This window comes from Aulonocara stuartgranti, assembly GCF_965226115.1.
Source record: "Aulonocara stuartgranti genome assembly, chromosome: 5".
Taxonomy (NCBI): Eukaryota; Metazoa; Chordata; class Actinopteri; order Cichliformes; family Cichlidae; genus Aulonocara; species Aulonocara stuartgranti.
The window spans coordinates 13,548,338-13,568,035 of NC_138943.1; the positions used below are offsets into that span (position 1 = coordinate 13,548,338).

General features: G+C 41.3%; 1 long non-coding RNA gene across 4 annotated transcripts in view; it reads right to left on the bottom strand.

Annotated features, from left to right (window-relative positions):
* Positions 1–8,503: 8,503 nt before the first annotated feature.
* LOC309707057 overlaps positions 8,504–19,698 on the bottom strand; it is a 262,943-nt gene continuing 251,748 nt past the window's right edge. The window contains exons 1-3 of one of the 4 annotated variants that reach the window (XR_014276903.1): positions 12,774–12,811; positions 10,582–10,643; positions 8,504–10,362 (exon numbers count right to left, since the gene is read on the bottom strand). This is a non-coding gene — a long non-coding RNA (uncharacterized lncRNA). The other 3 variants (XR_014276904.1, XR_014276905.1, XR_014276902.1) reach the window with 3 other exon arrangements.

The following is a 19,698-nucleotide window of genomic DNA, read 5'->3' on the forward strand; positions in this document are numbered from 1 at the left end:
TACTTTATGTTTTATTATCTCTTATGTGATGAGTGAAGTTATGCCTCTCCCCAGCTCCGTGTTTTTATTTTAACAATGTGGTTCAACAAATTCTCAATCTGACACTGCAAAATGGGTCTGCGCATTCCAAAATGACACATGTTGTTTCTGATCTACCCTCACTTTTCTTAACATATGGTTATATTAAGGCAGCCAACTCTTTTTGGTCAAAATATTTATCAGCAAAAACAAAAAGCCTTATTCGTGCAAACTTCCCTCCAGAAGAGATTTTAGTGAGGGACAACATTTAAGTAAGAGTTATAGTTGACACATGTTGGGCCATAAAACAACCCAATTTGCCTTTTAGCCCTTAGGCTGCCGTAAGCTATGAATCTAGACGTTCAACACTGCCTGTGAATTAAATAACCCTAACCCTCATTTAGAGCTTTTTAAAAAATTTTTCTTTTGTCATGAGAACATACTGTGCAGGGACTCAAAACAACACGGGGAAATGTCTCTTTCTGCACATACAAAAAATATAAGATGTAAATTTCATGAGCTGCTGTGTCTCTGGTTTGAAATAATACAATTAAAATGAAACACGTTTACTAAATCAGCAAAAACGATAGCAAAAAACAATGTGTCAGCTGTGATTTTGATTAAAACTTTGTTTTTTTCTCTACCCTCCAAACACTTCCCAGCAAGCACTGAATATGACTGAATAACATCAGTCATATTTTTCTTGAACATCAAGCAGAGGTGATGATTGTGCTAAAATAATAATAATAAAAATAAGAATCAAAATGAAAAGTTCACACACATGTAATTATGATATATGCATATATCATTTTTTTTTAGTTATCAAATATAAAGAAAAAAAGTAAAAACACAGTACAAAGCTACCTGATATCCAGTAATGCAAGACTGAAAATGGAGCGGAGTGTCTGAACAACCATTTAGTAACCAAAGAGCCAGATGGTTGTATTTGTTTTTTTTTTTTGTTATTGCTTAATTGCAATAATGTGATCAATATGTATAACCTTGTATGAGCAATAATACCTATAACTGGTCTGTTTCTAGTAGAATCTTGGCTTTGCCTGAGATAACACTTATGTTCCAACCATGTTTGCTGGCTTGACTAGCAGCAGGTTCCTGTTTTTGCGGTCCATTTCCATATGTGGTTGTGTTTTCTTACTTGAATAATGTTGTGTCTAAAAGAGGATAAGCTCTACGGACCATTGTACATTTTTGTGTCACATGAGACTAAGCTTAGCAGGTTTTCTGTGCAGTCATAATACTTAAAAAAATATCATATGGTTTTGTTTTTCCTAGAAGCTGCTGGTAGTAATCTGACAAAGCGCAGAGCAGCATAACTTCCAAGCACCTCATCTACTCTGTTAAACACACTCACATAATGATGTATGACAAACTGGATTTTTGTGTGTGTTTTTTGGAAATGCGAATACATGCACAAAAACGGCTCTTATATAGCACTTGAGTATCTTGCCCAAGGCCACTTTTGGCATCCAGACCAACCTTGCCATTAGATGACCTTCTCTCCCCCCTGAGCTGTAATCACCTGGTATATGCAGGCAGTCTCCCATCAAAGACTAAACAAAGCTTAACCCCACATAGCACTTAGACAAGATCCAGGATGTTTAGAATGGTATGGCTGTAAGTTGTTGGCGAGGCAGCATGTGAAGATGTGTGTGTGTTTTTGATAATAAATGTTAAGGTTACAGTAAGTACATCTATTTTCTGTTTGCATTAAGTCACTATGCAATTCAGTTTCAGTGAAATTAGTTTTGTAAGGTCATATTTACTCAGTCTCATTTTCAATCCCTATGGTGTAATATGATGTATTATTGTACAGTCTTTACCTTACAATATAAAGCTCCTTGAGGGTTGGTAATTGAGTTTATTTGAATTGGATTGAATTCAATGTTGTCCCAGTTATAACATCCTCAATTCTTCCAGAACCGCTTTTCACCAGTTAGGCAGTGTGTTTATGGGAATGCTGATGCTGAAGCAGAAGGCCTCAGCTGGCCTTCTGTCCAACAGCCACTCTAATTCATCCCAAAGGTGTTGTATCAGGTAAATGACTGGACTGTGCATGCCAGTCAAATTCTTCCACACCAAACTCACTCATCCATGTCTTTATGAACCTTGCTTTGCACTACTGGGAAGTCATTTTGGAACAGGATGGTGTCATCCACAAACTGTTCCCCTTAATGTTGGGAACATGAAATTATCCATAAGCTCTTGATGTGCTTAAACATCAAGAATTCCTTTGCGTCGAACTAAAGGCCTGAGCCCAACTATTGTTGCCAAAATGAAATGAGAAATGTGATGGATTTTCCAAGAGTTTCAAATTCTGCAATTAATTATTGACACTGTGATCAAATGTCATAACTGTGTACTTCAGTGAAATGACAAGTCCCGCTGATGAACATTCAAACCTGCTGTGTGTCTTGATGGATCATATTCTCAGATATCTTGGCAGAACACACACAGTTGGAAATCTTGGAAAAACACGCATGCACACAAAATAAATTTCCTTTTCATTTCTAGAATAGGGTTAGCATTTGATATGCAGCGTCAGCTTCATGGACAGACTTTGGGATCCAAGGCCTGTCCAGTCTTATATACTATAACTATGAGTCACATCATTTCATACAGTTTGGTAATGAATGAGTTAACACCCAAGTTATTGAGATGTAATTTCAGTTTAAGTATCTGGCTAACAGTCGAGTTCTTCTGCAGCACTCGTGGTAACCAGCATGACTAAAGAGGATACCGCAGGTGACACTTTGACCTATGCATGTCAGACTTTGGGAAGTGCCCCCATGTCCCTTCAGAACTAAAAAGAGTACATTCATCATCTTGTGCAGCCAGTTTTAAAGCATGACCTCACTCTTAAAATTGCAAAACAAATGGAAATGTGTTAAAGATATTCTGCACTCATGTGCTACTTTCTTAGTATTTGTTAAGTTCCTTGATCCACCTCCGGATGTAGAGGAAATGTCTGTCCTGTTCATCTCATACTATGCCTCTGCAATCTGAGACATATTTTTGCATTTTTATAAATTTAACTTAATTTCTCTATGTGTGTACTATGCAAGTGCACTTGTAAAAATGCTTACCCTGTGAATAGGGAAGTTCTGGTACTATGAAGTTTCAATGGATGAAAATTGGATTAATGTTTTTCATGCTCAGATATAATTTTTATAAGGGTCAATCTGTTATTTTGGAGAAAGACAAAAGTATTAAACAATCATTGAAGGCTATTAATCTATATTGATCTTGAGACGGGATATACTTTATTTTAAAGAAAAGCCTGTATTTATTTTCCAGAATAGGAGCCAGTACAAAGACTTCTACAGATGTGTCAGCGTTATAAAAAGGCAGTGTTCTATTGAAATAGTGCTACTTTCCCCCCTCAAACTACCTGCATAGTAACTTTATTCCTCCCCAAACCCTGAGCCAATGCTCAACAACTCAAGGTATGTTTGAGATATTTTCAGTCTGTTAGCGCTCTGTTGAAATAGAATAGAATAGAATAATCCTTTCATTGTCCCACAAGAGGAAATTTGGTTGTAACAGCAGCAGAAGAAAAGCACATATGCAAACAGAACAATACACAGAACAGAAAGACACACAACTTTTACAGAAAAAAATATTTACATCATGGACAATAGTTACAAAAACCGAGTACTGTACAGTTATTAAGATGAAAGTATAGTGTTTTTTTTTTTAAAATATGAACTGAGAAAAATAATGTGCAAGTTATAACAGTAGTAGTTGTTCGGTGGATTAGTGCAAATTACAGCACTGATGTAAATGTCTGTGTTTGTTTTGATTGTACAGTCTGACACCTGATGAGTTTATCCAACCTCTTCTTCTCAGTTGGTGATAAACTGCAGCTCCAACATACAACACTGTAAAAACTGACAGATGCCACCACAGAGTCATAGAAGATCTTTAAAAGCGCTCCCTGGACTCCAAATGACCTCAGCCGCCTCAGAGTCTGCTCTGACCCTTCCTGTAAAGAGCCTCAGTGTTGTGGCTCCAGCCCAGTTTATTATTCAGGTGAACACCCAGGTACCTATAAGAGTCCACTATCTCAATGTCCACTCCCTGGATGTTCACTAGTGTCAGTGTGGTGGGTCTGTGTCTCCAGAAGTCAATTCAATTCAATTTTATTTATATAGCGCGAAATCACAACAACAGTCGCCTCAAGTCACCACCAACTTCTTGGTTTTCCTGGCAGTGATCAGCAGGTGGTTCTGCTGGCACCAGTACACAACGTCCAGAGTCCACTGAGTCGTCCACACCTGTGATGAGGCCGACTAGTTGTCAGAGAACATCTGTAGGTTGATCTGGAGTTGATGGAGAAGTCTGCAGTGCAGAGGGTGAAGAGGAACAATGCCAGCACAATTCCCTCTGGGGCCCCCATGCTGCAGACCAGCGTATCAGAGACACAGCCCTGTGTCCTCACATACTGTGGGCGTCCTGTCAGGTAGTCCAGTATAGAATAGAATAGAATAGAATAGAATGCCTTTATTGTCACTATACAGTTGTACAATGAGATACAGAGCATCTCCTACTCAGTGTAAACATGCTGGGGTGTGTGTGTGTGTGTGTGTGTGTGGGGGGGGGGGGGGGGGGTACAGTTCTGCAGTGCTATGTACATATGGACAGTATTAAGTATTATGTAATAAATAGTGTTATGTATATACAGTTGAGTTATTGCACATGGAATTGGTATAAATAGTGTTATGTATATACAGTTGAGTTGTTGCACATAGAATTGGTATTGCACAGTGGTGGTCCATAGAGGAAGTGGGAAGTGGGGGGCTGTGTTATCTGTGCATGTGTGAGTTCAGGGTGGTTATCGCTTTGGGGACTGTTTTTGAGTCTGTGGGTTCTTGTGTTGATGCACCTGTAGCGCTTCCCTGAGGGAAGCAGGCTGAACATGTTGAAGCCAGGGTGGGAGCTGTCCTTGATAATGTTTGCTGCTCTGATGAGGCAGCGGGAGGAATAGATGTCCATCAGGGAGGGGAGAGGGCAGCCGATGATCTTCTGTGCTGTCTTGACCACACTCTGAAGCCTCACTCTATCCGCCTTGGTGCAGCTGCCGTACCATACAGCAGCAGGTTGGAGTTCAGCTTGTACTTCCTGAGGACTCTCAGGAAGTGCAGCCACTGTTGGGCCTTCTTGATGACCGCTGAGATGTTGTCTGTCCAGGAGATGTCAGCAGAGATGAGGACACCAAGGAACCGGAAAGTGTGGACCCTCTCCACACACTCCCCGTTGATGTAGAGGGGGGCCAAGTCGGTGCTGTGTCTCCTGAAGTCAACAATGAGCTCTTTAGTTTTCTTAGTGTTCAGTGCCAGGTTGTTTTCTGAACACCATGCTGCCAGCTTCAGGACTTCCTCTCTGTACTCTGCCTCGTCTCCCTTCGAGATGAGTCCGACTACCGTGGTGTCATCAGCAAACTTGATAACGAGAGTGTTGTTGTGGGTCGAACTGCAGTCGTGGGTGTAGAGAGAATACAAGAGGGGGCTCAGCACACAGCCCTGTGGGGAGCCGGTGCTCAGTGTGCGAGTGGAGGAGAGATGAGGGACATGTATCCCTCTGGGACATGTGGTGGTCCACTCCAGATAGCTCCAGCTTGTCCCTCAGAAGTCGTGGCTGGATGCTGTTGAAAGCACTGGAGAAATCAAAAAACATGATCAGAGCTCGGTGCAGGAGGTACATGATGGCGTCTTCCACCCCGATGCAAACTGCAGCGGATCCAATGAAGACCTCACCAGGGAGGCGCAGATGGTTTAGAACTAACCTCTCGAGGGTCTTCATCAGATGTGATGTCAGGGCTACTGGTATGTAGAGTATTAACCTTGGAGAAGGGTGCATTCTCTGAAGACCTTTTTGTTTTTTTCTATGTATACAGAATTTTGACAAAGAAGTCAGTTTAGTTTAGGTTGCACTATTATACCATAGTATAAACCTGGCATATTAAGTAGTACTTGAAGATGATGCAGTTAGGGGTGTAAAATTCAGGTCCTCAATGAACTTTTCATCATCATAAGATTTTGATCTACATAAGGGGAAAAATTGGCACAAACAAATCAATCATTATTTGTGATTCAGGGATGTTGGAATTATGTTTCAAAACATAGTCACAAATTGCTCCAGAATTACTGCTAGTAGAGCTAATCATATCACTTCCAGAAGGATAAAAGCATTTATTGCAAAACACGTTGGCTTGCAAATTCTCAAGCTTTAACAGAAACATTCTTTTGGCAGCCAAAAAGACTAAGAAAACACAATTTTTCAGTTATTTTTTTTTAATGATAGCTGTGCGGTCTTGTTTTTTTTTAACCAACCAGCAAAAGGCACACAGCATGTGAATCAATTCTCTAGCTTATCAACAGGCATGCCAACAGAGAGGCGCTAGTGTCAGTTTTTTAAGTCTAAAGGGAATGATATGAGTCCTCATAATTCAGCATCTGACTGGCTTAAATGTGACTACAAAAAAACAGAAAAGTTATAAATGTGGATGTCTCTATGTAAGATTGATCCTAAACACACTTGTCTATCCAACCAGGAATGGCTCAGAAAAAAGAAGTCAACTGTTACGGACTGGCCAGTGGGGAAAAAAACCCAGATTTGAATCCAGTTGAAATACTCGAGGCCTTGTAATAGGTAACGCATGCAAGAAAACCTCAAAAATCTTGCAGCTGAAGGAATTTTTAGCTTTTTGTCTCAGTCTCAGTCGAGGTCAGAAGCCTGTGTTTGTGAAGCTGTCTGTTATTTTTCATTAGTGGATTGTTTTTGGTACTGTTATCTGACACAGTAGTTAAAGGAAAAAGAATTACAATATATACTTAAAAAAAAAATATTGGCCTTAAAGCAATGAAAGAAAGAAAGAAACCCTAAGAAGAACTCTTTACACTCTTAGGTTCTATCCTAATGCTTCTCTTTTTATTGTTACTATTATTTTCATTATTATTATCGATGTAGCTGCAAGCTAATGATTTAAACAGTTGTGTTGTTCATGAAATCTGCTTTATTGTTGTTCAGGGAAAGCAGAAAACGTCTGTTGTAAAATACTGTTAGGAAACGCTTCAGTGGGTGTGAATGAAGCCAGTTAGTACAATGACATTTTGAACTAGTTTTGCATCATGTCAGGTTTTTTATTAACATTAACATCAATACCCAGTGAAATTATTTGTTCTTTGAATTAATTTTGTAAGTACCAGACAAATAAACAGTGTAAAAATAAATGTAAATGAAAAGATGCTATATTTGCCAATTTCAAAAAGCTGTTAAAATATTGTATTTCAGTTCAACACAATAGCTCCACTACATCCATCTGTTTGGTAAAGTTTCAAGGTCTGTGGGGTTTCAGAAGTGTCACGCTTTGGCATGGCAAACCGTGGGGGGTGGGGGGAAGGAGGACCCAGGCGCGGTGCTCTATGTACAAGCAGTGCGTTTATTTACAGTGATGGAACTGATACACAACAATAATACATCCCTGTGTGCTCCCGACTTCCACTCTGTGTCTTCTCCCAGTGTTTGTGCTCATGTGTCTGCTCCCTCGTGCCAGTGCACTGTGTCTGCTGCCCTCTCGTCCAGCAATCCTTCCTGGGAGTAGTTAGCACCCTCAGTTCACTTGGTAAGCTCACACTCACAAACTGTTAGGGTCCCTGGGTCGTTGACCCAGTGTTTTGTGTTTTTTGGTTCTTTGATTTTGTCATTTCATTATATTCTAGCTTTGCTTTACGGGTTTTAGGATTATTCTTAGTTAAGGTTCTCTGGGTGGGGTTTGGTTAGAGTTTTAGTGTTCTGGTTTTCTGTCTGTGTTCCTTAGTTGCTGTCTCCCCTGTCTGCTATATTCCCACGTCCAGTCAGTGTCTGTGTCTGCCCTGGTCCCACGTCTCTGTTCCCTTTGTTATAGTGCCTGCCTGTGAGTCTGTGTTATGTTTCCTGTTTTACTTTGAAAGTCCATGTCTGATGTTAATGTGTCTGGTTTTGCTTCCCCTTGTCTCGTTAGGCCTGATTTGCCCCAGCTGTGTTTCCCTCCTGTTACCCATTCCCTGATTGCTCTCTCTATGTATTTAAGCCCTGTGTTTCTTTGTGTCTGTGTCGTGATCTACCGTTTACCTAGCTGTGTGTTCTGTCAGTCCTCTGGTTTAAGTTTATTTTGATTTTTTCCAGTTATGTTATATTTTGAGTTTTACATTAAAGCTGTTTTGAGTTCACGACTGTCTCCGGAGTCTGCACCTTGGGTCCTATTCCTGTCTGCACACAGCCACTCATAACACAAACAGACCAGCTGGAGAACTGACGGGAAGTCTCACGAAATGATCCTGCGTCGGTGGGAGCTCCAAGACTCTCCTAAGTAGCTCCCCCAACGAGGCCTGATCAGCAGCAGGTGTGTGGCTTCGTGTGCCAGTCCGCCAGCAGGGCCACACCCACCAGGCCTGAAGGCGCCCGCAGAAACACATATACACACACACGCGCGCAAACAGGAAGAAGGACAGCAACACCAAATATACATACCATAATAATATAATTCATAACTGCTCAGGGATCCTGGGTCACTCCGACCCAGGACCCTGACAAGAAGTCTAATACAATAGCATATAATGAGATAATAATAACCCTGAAATGTGCAGTTATTTAGCTACAAGTTCAGGATTTATATTTTGAGAGACATATTTCAATATTTTGGCACATATAAAAGCTTTTATAGTTGTTATCTACATTACAGCTGAAGACATAAAGAACCCAGAGAGACTCTTGAGATGGTTGCACAATAACCACATGGCTTAAAAGGACAGGCCAAGAACAAAATAATATTTTCCTTTAAACTTGGTTGGTATAAATGTTCACTGAGGAAGTACCAATGCTGAGGACTGTAACCTGTTCAAATCAAGAGACACATTTTTGTTCCCTAAATAAAGGGATAGATGTGAGTTATATCTTTGTTAGATGCAGGGGCGATTCTAGAATCAGAGCTTTGGGGGTGCTGAGCACCCAGAGAGCTGCCCAGCCAGGCAAGATAAACCTGTCTCTGTCAGTCCCTGCATCCTTAAATGTTGTCCCGAGTTCTCTCTGACTGTCACTTTGGTGCATTTAAACCCCTGTTCCTCCCTGTCCTCATCGTCTGTTGTCTTCATTATCAGTCATCATAATTTTACCATCTCTGTGCAAGTCTGCAAATTTCTTTATTAAATCATAAGATTCTTAAATTCATCAAGTCTCTCTGTGCCTGGGTCCTCGTCACAAAACATGGCATCACTGTTTTGTACATTTTCACACAATTTAATCCCCACATTTGTGAAAGAAAAGCAAAACACTTTTTTGAAAAGTCTGTAACAAAACCATCAAATCTGATAAAGGTTATTTAAATGCTGCTAAAGAAGAATGGATTGGAATAAAAAATAAATACATATCCTAACCTTAATTACTGGGGGAGAATAATGAGTGATGCTCATAGTGAGTAAAAAGTAAACTGAGTGCATTTTTTGGACAGAGATTCACTTTTAATATGTATGTATAATATAATACAGATACATAAAAAACACTCCCAAAACAGAATAAATTGTTACAAATAAATTACATAATATTAATAAAAACTATAAAATTGGAGGCAACTTTGGCTGTGGTAGAATGTATACAATGTATACAATGTATGCAGATACTAATTTTACTAATTTAATAATAATAATTTTGTGTTGTAAGATTTATGACTTTCATGCTTTCATAGTGGTACTTAGGAGAGCTTGACACTGTAAAAAGTTTGAGAAACACTGATAAGCGTATGTGTGCTTTTGGAAAACATTTAAAGCTGCTGTACAAAATCTTTGAAACAAGTTAGCTTAAAACATTTTTAGAATATAAACAGAGCATCTGCTTCTCTTTACAGCTCCTCACTCCACCAGGGCACCGTTTGGCACTTTCTGATAGTGTGCAAATGTGATGTACGTACTGCAGCAGTCATACAGACAACTGGACGGTCCAAAAGTTGGCCTACCTATTACTAGCTGAGGTTTTAGTAGAGTTGTGGCTGAACCACATAAAAATATATCATTAATTTTAATCTCCCCAATCAATGATAATGTTATGTTGGAATGTCGTTAAAGAGGGTCAAAAATGTTTCAACCCAGTTTGTTTTACAGATTTTGTATAGCAGCTTTAATATAGGGAGAACACAACTTCCAGATTGTGTTGAGTAAAATCAGGTTTTTTCTCTTTGTCAGTTTAACAGGTTCTGTTGTGCCTGTCACTGTTCCCTCTCTGTTTTCTTACCTGGTTCTTCCTGACCTTGTACTTTCTCCTCACGTTCCCCTCTTTCCTCTCTCCCTCTTCGGACTGACAATCATACACAAATAGATTGTATTCAATTAGATGAAAAATTAAATTAATATGAAAAAATACTATTAAGATCACTAATAAAAAAGTCCACTCTCAGTGTACTTTCAACCAAAAGGCAAATAACCAAACCACATGAACATCTAATAAAAGATAAATATTGAAACACTGATCCAACATTATCCTTGATTAACGGATCATTTGATTTTACAATTTTACCTGAATGTGGCTCCTTATTTTGAAAAAACTTCCTCATATCCATTATGAACCTGGCTGTCTCTCTGTACACACACACACACACACACACACACACACACACACACACACACACACACACACACACACACACACACAACAGGAGTTATAAGGTTAATGGGCATCCAGTCAGTTAGCTAGTTAGTATCCATTTCAAACAGGACAGTGGTAACAACAGCAGGCTACGGATAATTTAAAGTTTTAGATTTTTAAATAGGCTGTATACATTTCAATGTTAGCAACAGGACGGTGAAATGTCGCTGAATTTACTACAGAGCAAGACGGATTGAAGGGTAGCAAACATCGTCGGAAAACACGTTTTCAACACTGCAGGTTACCTGGTGTAATGTTTTTCAGCTAAAAAGAAACATGGTCTGACTCCTACCTAACTATATAAAGAGTAACTGAAGGTTAAATGCAGCTAATATGTCCTGTTTTAAGCCAGGTACTTACACCTCCGCTCCGCTGCATCTCAGCCACCATCGCTCTGGCAGCAAGAGCGATAGAGCAGGGGAGAGCTGGAACAAACCATTTTGGGAGGGGGGGTTATCTATACTTTTGTTGTTAAAATGTTACGTCTCAAACAAGTACAGTACTGTATGCTTTTTATATTTTTAGCAGTGTGTCACACAACTAAAAATATTGTCAAAAAAAGTAAGAAATCTTTGGGGGTGCTTTGAATCATTTCAATCATCAAAATGGGCTAAAATCGCCCCTGGTTAGATGTCACACATAATTAAATTAAAACCTTTCAGAAAGACAACAAAAACCTTTCGGTGACAGAGCTAATCCATCAAGTAGGCACAAAGCAGAAAAGGATGAACAATGCATTTTGGATGATTCAAATTAAAGGCATGTGTGGAACGTCTCCGTTATTAAGATACTTCCTGCCATCTTACATCTTTTCTACACTTACTTAATGAGTTTTGATAGACTCCGTGGCTACATTCTGCCTGGGGAGCAGCGATATCCTTGATCTCGAATGTCTGAACCCTTCCCCTGTTCAAATATTCAAATGGACTTCCAGCCGTACAATGACAGATTCAAACTATAAAATTTTGTCCAAATAAATATGATTAATAGTAGAGATGGCACGATACCACTTTTTTATGTCCGATACCGATATCATAAATTTGGATATCTGCCGATACCGATATGAATCCGATATAGTGTTATTTAATCAACAAAACTGTTTTTTAAATATCTTGCTGCGTTTTGTATAAGTTCATACTCAAGTTTAAAACAACAAGTACACTAAAGCTATTCTGTTATACCTGTATGCAAAAAAATATATTTCATAGTTCAGCAATACTGATCAATCTAATAAACTTAAACCTACACCATCCTCCCTATTCTGGTATTTTAAAGAGTACTTAGCATAAATATTAAGCAACCTAACTAATAGGGTTCCAACTCCCAGCAACAACAAAAATAAATAAATAAAAAATAGGGAACCACCCCTCACGCTCCACCTCATGATGCTTAATCGACGTAATCAACCTTAATTTGATGCAGTGTGAAAAAAAATGCACAGAAATCAATTATTTTTCAAGAAATATTAAATAGATTCAACATCTTTCTTCAACAAAATTGCAGACTGCACAGATGGTACCTTCCCAAAGGAAAAAGTACTATAGCTTACTAGGGTATATATATTAGACTTAATAGTTACTATATACAGTAATTGACTTCTATTCATTTTACATCAAATTAAAACTTTGGGTGTCAGATAATTATTTATTAAAAGCTCGACATTTTAAATGAGAATAAGAAAGAAAAGTATGTCTTTGTGCCCCCTTTTCCCTGTTAATGCCCTATCGGCCCCCCTGGCTAAACTTTGCTAGATCCGCCCCTGCACAGTTACCAGCGTCAGCTACGTAGAAAAAGATCCTGGAGTAGAAAGTAATATTAAATACATTCTAACAACAGCTGATCAAGCTTAAACGTGCTGCTGTTGTTCAGCCGCTGGTTTCCTCTTTCTGGTGCAAAGTGGGCCAAAAGCAAACTAGAGACACGGACTCGCGACAGAAAAGCCGATCAGCTGATCGTTAAGCAGTTTCATGATTGAAGTAGCAGCAAGAAGAGGCAGTCGCTCCATATATCGTTTGTTAAGCTTAACGCAGGAATGCTTTACAAACATTCAGAGATGGACTTACACACTTGCTTTACTTCTCTCGGGATAACTTTGTCGGAGATGAAATGCCGGGTTGCTAGCGAAGCTCCACATGCTATCCAGACCACCGACAGGTCCCGCATGCCACAGCCGCTCTATCAGGTGATGCATACTGCTCCGACGTGCTAACGTTCTGAGGTGAGTTACGGCGTGTTGCAAGTTTTGTGAGGTGCTTTCGTGATATTTAATGGATCGGATTACATTTTTTATTTTTCTCCGATATCCGATCCAGTAATTTAGGTCAGTATCGGACCGATACCGATACGTAATATCGGATCGGTCCATCTCTAATTAATAGATGTAAATTCTCCACATTATTCACTAGTGCAGAAAACGGTAGCTTCTTGCTGTAATAACTTTGGTTGCTCGTAAAGCACAAAAACCTGGCCAATAAAAGCACTCAGTATTCTTTCGTGGTTTGTAGAGAAGTAGTTTTCTATGTGTGCAAAGAAACCAAACTTATCATCTGATTCAGACTATAGAAAACAAACTCTAGCTGTGGAAATGCATTAGATTCAAGTATATTACAAAACTACAACAACTACTTTAATTATTCTGGGGAAAAACCAAAATCAAAACGGGTGTTTCAGCACATTCAGGCTCAAAAGCTGCATAATGATTTGCTATAATTTGTAAGTTAACCAGTGGGTTTCATATAGGTAAAATGAGCTCTCTAATCTGGTGCAAGCATATAACTGGTGCTTGTATCTGAAGTGTTATCCAGTCAGCAGTCAACATTCTCATTTCTAAGATGCTTTAGATTGAACTGTTTAATGTACTGTTTTGTTTTTCTTTGCCTGTCCCATTTGGTTCTTTAGCCTCAGAATTGTTGTCTGAAGACCAACAAGGATACCCAATGGATTTATTTTGCCGAATGGATCATCGTGGCATTGCCGTAATGGTCCATTTGATCGACCTTTGTTTTTATTATTTATTTTATTTTATTTTCAGTTGTTACAGACAGGACAGACATGAGTGAGGGATAGGAAAGGGAGAAAGAAAGAGGAAGGAAAAGAAAAACAGAAGGGGAGAGGGACAGTGAGAAAGGGAAAAAAAATCTCCTGGATCACCTGTTGAGAGAGAAAGAAGAGAAAACAAGCAAAAAAAACCAAAGCAACATACTAAACACAACACCATCGCATCTAATCTAGCTAAGTGTAAACAGCAGTAAATACTAAATATTCAATGTTGTTGTGCAGCACGCAGGACAGACAGCGCACAATGTGCTTTGAAGTAGCAGCCAAGAAAGGTGTAATTTAAGTCTACGAACAGTGAACACCCGTGTGCACACCTGTGTGGATCAGCGCGCTTGTATTCAAATGGTTTCCACATGTAATGGTCTGCAAGAGGATGTAGAGAGCCATAGCCCTGTCCCCTAGGGCATGAAGCAGGCATGGAGGAGATCCAGGCCCCAGACATCCAGAGGCCCCAGAGTGCGAGAGCCCAAGGAGGACCACCGGAGGGGCATCCGTGCCACCCTCATGGGAAGGGCTGAGGATCCCCAGACGAGGCGTCACCTAGTAGCCACCGAGCAGAAGCTAGAGGGGGCTGCACCAGCGTACCCGCCGGCTCTGCCGGCAGCCAGCTGTGCCAGAGTGAACCGAGCCGCAGGCCCAGAGGCCGAAGGCCTGAGGGCCCCCCGCACCCCGGAGGAGGCCTGACCGAGCAACAGGCGCCAGGCCCCGCCAAGTAGCCACCGGGAGTGAGCTGGTACATACCTGAGCGCCCAGCCCCGGACACCAAGAACCACCAATGCACCGACCCCTGAGGGCATCAGTCACCGGCAGGGAGTGTGGTGAGGGGAGATAGGCCTCCACACTTTGGAGGGCCTGGGAGTTCCCAGAGAGGTGGAGTCTAAGACCCGACCTGACATATAGACACAGACAAACAGGCACACACAGACACAAACATGCATTCCCACCCTCATGCACACATATACAAACACTCAGCACTCACCCAACGTAAGGATTGACATAAATTGACATGTACACACAATCACACTCCCCAAACATACAGCGCCTCTTCTTTCTCAGGAGACTGAAAAGATTCGGCATGAGCCCCCGCATCCTCAGGACCTTCTATCACTGTGCCATTGAGAGCATCCTCACTGGATGCATCACCACCTGGTATGGCAACAGCACCGCCTACAACCGCAAAGCTCTCCAGCAAGTAGTGCGGTGCTCTGAACGGATAATTGGAGGTGAGCTTCCCTCCCTCCAAGACATCTACAGGAAGCGGTGCCAGAGGAAAGTGGGGAGGATCATCAAGGACTCCAGTCACCCCAGCCATAAACTGTTCAGACTACTTCCCATCAGGAAGGAGGTTCTGCAGCATCCGGTCCCGAACCAGCAGACTGAGAGACAGCTTCTTCCACCAGGCCATCAGACTGCTGAACATGTCATAGACACCTCAGCTTCACTACTGGAACTTCAACATTATGCACTCCATACTGTACAGTAACGCCACTGTTTTGCACATGTCTCAACTCTGTATATTTTTACATTTTTTATTTTATTGTTTACTCTATTTAATTTGTAAAATATGTATATACACACACACACGTAGAAAAATATTTAGTATACACATCCAGAAATGCATATACTATTATATATTGTACATATATTTATTAGTTTCAGATGTAGCCATTCTTGTATTTTGCTTGTTTACATTATTGTATTTTGCACAACTCTGTTGCTTGTGAAGCTCGCACACAAGAATTTCACTCACATGTACTGTACCAATGTACCTGCACATGTGATGTGACAATAAAAGTGATTTGATTTGATTTGATTTGATTTACTCTATACCCCAGGTCCAGGTACCCTCGCCCCCAGAGGGGGAAACAGCACCCAGACCCAAGAGATGTTACCCTTCGCCCCGGAGTGGAGGCAAGCAGACCGTCCCAGGCTCCGCAGCAGCAGGGAGGCCAATCGGACAGCCAACATCTCCTGTTTCATGTACTTTTGAACAAAGCTGAACTTTTATGATGCTCAATTCTGAAAATTTTTAAATATAAACCCAATTTCAAAAAAGCATGGACACTGTGTAAAATGCAAATAAAAACAGAATGCAGTGATTTTCAAATCTTACAAGCCCATATTTGTTCACAATAGAACATAGAAAACATCAAATGTTTGAACTATGAAAATGTAGCATTTAATAAGATTGCCATTTTTAACGTAATGACAGCAACATGTTTATCATTGTGCAGCTTCCCATCTTCTTTTAACAACAGCCTACTTTTGTCCTACTAAAATATGCAATAATGGGAACATCTCCCATCCAGCCAATTCCAAAGCATGTATATAGCATTTATGGTGCATTTCAGCAAATTCCATATTCACCAAGGAATGCCCGCATCAGAGGGGTAGATTTTGATTGAACCTAGGTTTCCACTTTGCCTTGTCCATAGAAAAGACAGTGGCATTACTGGATCATATTTTCAGATGGCTTTTTCTTTGCCAAAAATTTGATTCTGTTCATTCGGACGTAGCGCTTTCAGTTGGAAAAACATTTCGTCACTCATCCAAGTGAATTCTTCAAGTGAATTGATCAATAACCATTGATCAATGGTCATGAATTCCATTCAGAGAGAGTTGGGAAATGGCTGCAATCTCAGTATTGTAAGATGATGAAAGATGTACCCTTTGGTCCCCTTCTCAATTCAGAGACAGTCTTTGACTTAAATGGCCTCCTTGACTCCCTGCTGACAATTTACATATTAATGATAAAGAAAGTGACCTTACAGCCCATTGTTTGTTAGTGGGGCTAGTTTGAGTCATTGTGCAAATGTACTGTTTGTCAGGTTTGGGAAACCGGCAGTCAGCTGATACTGAAGAAGTCAGTCTGATGAAGTGTTTCTCCCACTGAAAATGCTACGTCCTGACGAACAGAATCAACTTTTTGGGATTTCCTTACCCGGATGATTGAGCATGCATCAAGGCTTTTTCTTTGCATGATAGAGCTTTAACCTACATTTGCCGATGGCAATGTGAAGAGCCCACGTAATGATTTCCATGACAGAATCGTGCCTGTTTTTGACACAGTGCCACCTGATGGTCATTTAATACTGATTTTTAGCCTTGTTCTTCACACACAGAGATTTCTTCAAATCTGAATTCAGATTAGATGTGAATCATTTGATGAAATTATATATTGTACACAATAAGATAGTCAAAGCAATTTTACATTTAGGAATACTTTTCTAAAATTCTTCCACAATTTGTTAATGCATTTTATTACTGTATCAATCATTTCTGCAGTCGGTATTCAATTAAAGGAGCTTCTTGAGTTTGAGTCCAAGTTGAAGCATAATGCAGAAGCCTGGTTTCTCTCACCATGTGGAAAAAGTTAAACCTGACTGTCAGTGACATACTCTAGTTTGACTGTTCTCTGAAACTTTAAAAAAAATATTTAGGAGTTGTTCTTGACCCCTTGCAGCATTTGGGGTATCACGTGAGAAGGGGCTTACTACTTTGCAGAGACAAAGCTTCAAATGAATATATTCAAATTCATGGGAAAGACTGCCTTTAAATGCTTCAAACAGGGGGATTTATATATTTAGATACTACTTGTGACCTTAACTACAGCCCTTACATTGTTATATTCTAACCTCAAATTGTGTTGCATCATTCCCCTCTAGCTACAGCATTGCTGTGTTTTTGCTCTTTCTTTGTTTTGGTGGTTTTCTTTTTTCTTGTCTCCATGCCACATCTGATGTAACATTTTCCCACACTGATCAAACATCAGCATTTTACTGGTCTGCCAAAAGAAAAAGGTAAAAGGTAATCTTTTCTACCTTACATATTGCTGAATAGGTTAATCTGCAATAATATTGCTTATTTTTACAAAATTATTACTTCTAGGTATGGATTCAATTATTCACGACATGAAATTAGCATTGAAATTAAAAATTGAGAGAGGTTATTAGTCTGCAAGCAGGGAAATTGGAAAAGTATGTTTTGTTCTTAAAACCCCCAAATTACTCTTAAAACCCCCAAATTACTATCCAAAATATACAGAATGCTTTCTAAAACAGATGAATCAATATCACTTCCTATTGCAAAATGGGAAGCGGATTTATCAGTTAACTTAGACCTAAACTTCTGGTCTCAGATTTGCTTAAAAACCTCTCATCTAATTAGAAATCCCAATCTTCAATTAATTCAATACAAAATATTACATAGAGTGCACTATACAGGTCATCGGATGTTCAAGATGGGCTTTACGTCTACCAACAACTGCTCACACTGCCAAACCAATTCACTGGACAATTATATCCACGCTCTTTGGTTCTGTCCACCAGTTCAGAAGTTTTGGCGCGAGATATGTGAAGACTTATCGAAGTGTCTGAAATGTAACATTCCAACTTCCCCCTTAGTGTGTTTGTTGGGCAGCTTAGATAATGTCACTTCAGAAAAGAATATCGCCCATATGGTTTTCACTGCCCTATGCATAGCCAAGAAAACAGTCCTCATGAACTGGAAAAATAAAAATAATCTTAATTCTAACCAATATAGAAATTATCTATTAGATTACATTAGTCTTGATACAGCCTCTGCCACCACATCAGATCAATTGCTCTGGGCTCCTTTGATCAGCTCCATCACCTAGTGGGGGTGGGGGGTCATAGTTTGGTCCCGCCTTCACTGTTGTGATTGGTGTGGGGGTAGGGACAGGCTTAGGGCGTCGGGGGGTTCCCCGGAGGCATCTTCCTTGGGGGGCTCAACCCGGGGTAGCGGTCATGTCCGGTTAGGGGCTCTGTTGGCTCTCAGGTGACTGTTTCCTCGCGGCTGCGTGCAGCGGGGCTAGGGGAGGGTCTGTGCTGACGGACGTGGGTTACTGACCTGGTAGCCTGGCTGCCCCTGGGTGGGTCCGGGATGGGCGTGAGGTTCTGGGGGCGCTCCGTCTCTGGGCTGGGGCCCGGGCCGGGCCTCAGGGGCTTGGGTCCTGGTTGGTGTGTTGCCGGGGTTGTGGGCGGGTGGGTGCATGGGGGCCCAGCCCTGGAGCAGGGTGTCGCCGGTGCATCGAGCCACCTGGGGGGCTCTTCAACTCTTTGTGGGTGACCGTGGCTCAGGGGGTTGGGAAGCGTATCTGTAACCAGAAGGTCGCCGGTTCGATCCCCGGGCTCTCTGTCCTGGTCGTTGTGTCCTTGGGCAAGACACTTTACCTTACCGCCTACTGGTGTTGGCCAGAGGGGCCGATGGCGCGATATAGCAGCCTCGTTTCTGTCAGTCTGCCCCAGGGCAGCTGTGGCTACAACCGTAGCTTGCCTCCACCAGTGTGTGAATGCGAGAGTGAATGAATAGTGGCATTGTAAAGCGCTTTGGGTGCCTTGAAAAGCGCTATATAAATCCAATCCATTATTATTATTATTATTATTCAACTGGTGGGGGAGATTGTCACATCTTGCAGGAACTTTCCTCTCTTCAGGAACTCTCTCTGCAGGAGGGGGAGATACAGGAGAGGTGGAAGAAGATCTCAGCCTGGGTGTTTATTGTCTTATGTAGTCTGGAAGATGAGTGGATGGTGGGGTGGGTGCAGTTTTCTCTGTGGTGGGGTTGGGTGGACTGTCCCGGGCTCTGTGGGGCCGGGAGGCGCTGCTGCACTGGGCCCCAGTCTGGATGGGCCTGGGCCCCCTTTCCCTGGTGGGTCGTGGAGTATGGGGGTGCCTACTGGGGTCAGCGGGGGAGCTGGCCCCAGGGAGGGGTCACTTGCCCCTCCCTTCCTTCCCTCCCCATCTCCAGCTGCCTCCCTCTTCCCGCTCCACCACAACCACCCACACATGCAGGACCTTGGAGTAGGGGTATGTCACCAGGGTGCAGAGGAGGCTACCCCCCCCCGTCCCCTTCTGGCTGCCTCTGCCTCAATTTTATCCCACAACTTAGACATTCACATTACTCACACTC